The 2,500-nt window shown below is 34.7% G+C and overlaps 1 protein-coding gene across 8 annotated transcripts in view; it reads right to left on the bottom strand.

Moving 5' to 3' along the window:
• The window catches only part of LOC106871768 (uncharacterized), a 1,221,261-nt gene that overhangs the window by 354,604 nt on the left and 864,157 nt on the right, over positions 1-2,500 (bottom strand). The gene's annotated exons all lie outside the window — the stretch shown is intronic.

Below are 2,500 nucleotides of genomic sequence, written 5' to 3'. Positions count from 1 at the left end.
CTCTCTTTGCCTTTTCTACCACTACTACAATAGCTTCTGATCCTCAGAGCTAATTGCTCTCTTGCCACTCTGTCCAGGTACCACTGATACACAGACTAGACCCCAAACCAACATTAATGTCTGTTCTCCCTAGGCATTATTTCTCTCCTGGAATTCCCTTCCTGTCTATACTTTCCTTCCTGAAAATGCTCTGAGCATAAAGTAGTAAAACATCAGAATAATATACAAAATATATGCAAACACATACACACTAATACCCAAAGAAATAAAGAAACTGAGATGTTTGTACTTTTTGAACTCATCACTTCCTCTGCTATCAATATAACATCTAAAAATTAAAATTGAATTAATTGAATTAAAATTGAATCAAGTAGATATGAAAAGAAACTGCATGAGATGCCAATTGCAGTGACCTGGTAAGAGACTGAAGGTCAGAGATGTATAATGAAATCTGTTGACATTTAATACTATATAATATTATCACAAAATAAAGCCAAGTTAATATAATAGTGAAGTGTATGTCAATATAGTGACTGTAGCAGAGAAGGGAGTCTAATCTATTAACATACTTGGTAGTGTGTCTCCTTTTATATATATATCTCTCTCTCTTTGTCCCCCTCTTTGCATTTGTCTCTCCCACAAAGAAATATAATGTTGACCTTATTGGATTTATCTCCCTTGCTTACTATATAACTTAAGTCATATGAAATGTAATATTGGGAGTGTGTATTTGCCACTGCTTGTTTATCAGATATTATTACAAATTTAATTAATTGATATATAAACAGCATTATTGTTATTGATAACATATACTTATTTACAAATATACAAATCAGAAATAACTTTTAACATTGTTTTGTAAAAATTTCAAAACTATTTCAATTCTGAAATTTAGTACTCATTTCATTAATATTCATTCTCTATGAAATTTTAAAAAGTAAGATTACAATTATTGTAGTTATGTAACATTACCTGCTATTACTTGGGGTGGTAAAATATATATATTCCCAACATTAGGCATCATATGATGGTTAAAACTGTTGTTAATAATACTTATGTGGTGAGTAGTCAAAACAGATCATCTCCAGAGATGGCTATGCGTTGCTGAGGAAATCTAATTAGACCAAAGTATGTAAACAATTATTGTAGCAGGACCATTAGAGGGTAAGACAAAAATGCCTTGTGGTATTAGTTCCAGCTTTGTATATATTAAGTTCAAATCTCAACGAGATCAACTTTGCCCATCCATCCTTCCGGCATCAATCTTCTTCTCTTGCTGGCCTTATGCTAAATTAGAAACAATTAATTTAACTAACTTGACTGCTATTTTCCATGCAGATGAAGTCTCTGGGTTATTTCCTTGAATCATCAATGATATTGATACGCTAACATTTTGCTTTTCTAAATGCATACCTGTGGTGTGTGTCACACTTATTTCAAAGGAAGAGGTAAAAATGTTGAAGGGAGAGGTGTTAAAAGGTGTTAAGCAGAAGAGGCACAGTTAAAGAGAGTGGAAAAGCATGAGAGGGGGAGAGACAGAGAGGAAGTGAGAAAGAAAGACAGAAAGTGAGTGAGACAGAGTGTTGACTGCAAGGAAGGTGGCGTTCCTTTTTTGTTTTTAAATGTTTATCAGTCTTATCAGAGTAGGACTGCTGCATACACCGAAAGAAAAATAGATACATACATACATGGATACATACACAAATTGTTAAATTAAAAGCGGGAGAGAGGAAGTGAAACAGAAAGAGAGAGAGAGAGTGAAAGAGACAGTGAGTGGTAACTGAAAGGAAGGTGGCTTTCGTTTTGTGTTTTTAAATGTTTACCAGTATTTTCAGAGTAGACTGATACATACATCGAAAGAAAAGTAGATACATAGATACACAGACACATTGTTAAATCAGAAACAAATAGTTACAGCAAATATTAGATGTCCCTTTCAGTTTTCATTACCACACAAAGACAAAATTTAACGCGCAAGTAGCTAAGTACTCCACAGATTACACAGCACTAACGTACTTCTCAGAGATATTCAGCCTCATACAAAATGTGACAAGGCTGGCCACTTTCTATTACAGCTACAACTCATTTTGAATGGACTGGAGCAAGATAAACCTTCAAATGGTTGGAAGAAAACGGAAAAAGATCCTATATAGCAGAAGGACAACCTTTTTAGTCGTTAGGGTCACAGTGGGCATTAATTCGGTCCTAACAGCGGCATTTGCAGGTCTCACAGCTCTGGAGGCCAAGCACTCAAATAAACACTGATGCACAGGCAGGTTTTATCAAACTGAACGTGAGTCCAGCACGAAGTGACTACACAACGGAATAGCAATTATTTCATCTTAACTTTCACTGCTTATACTGAACACAACATTTTGCCTTATGATATGGAACATTTCCTGTTTTTTTTAAAATGGCATTCCATCGGTTATGATGATGAGATTATTATTTATCTGATTAGCAGAACAGTCTGCTCATAAAATTAACACGCAAGTGGCTG

The sequence above is a fragment of the Octopus bimaculoides genome, chromosome 16, assembly GCF_046866305.1.
Source record: "Octopus bimaculoides isolate indiv1 chromosome 16, ASM4686630v1, whole genome shotgun sequence".
Taxonomy (NCBI): domain Eukaryota; kingdom Metazoa; phylum Mollusca; class Cephalopoda; order Octopoda; family Octopodidae; genus Octopus; species Octopus bimaculoides.
This window is presented reverse-complemented; position numbering and strand designations above follow the sequence as displayed.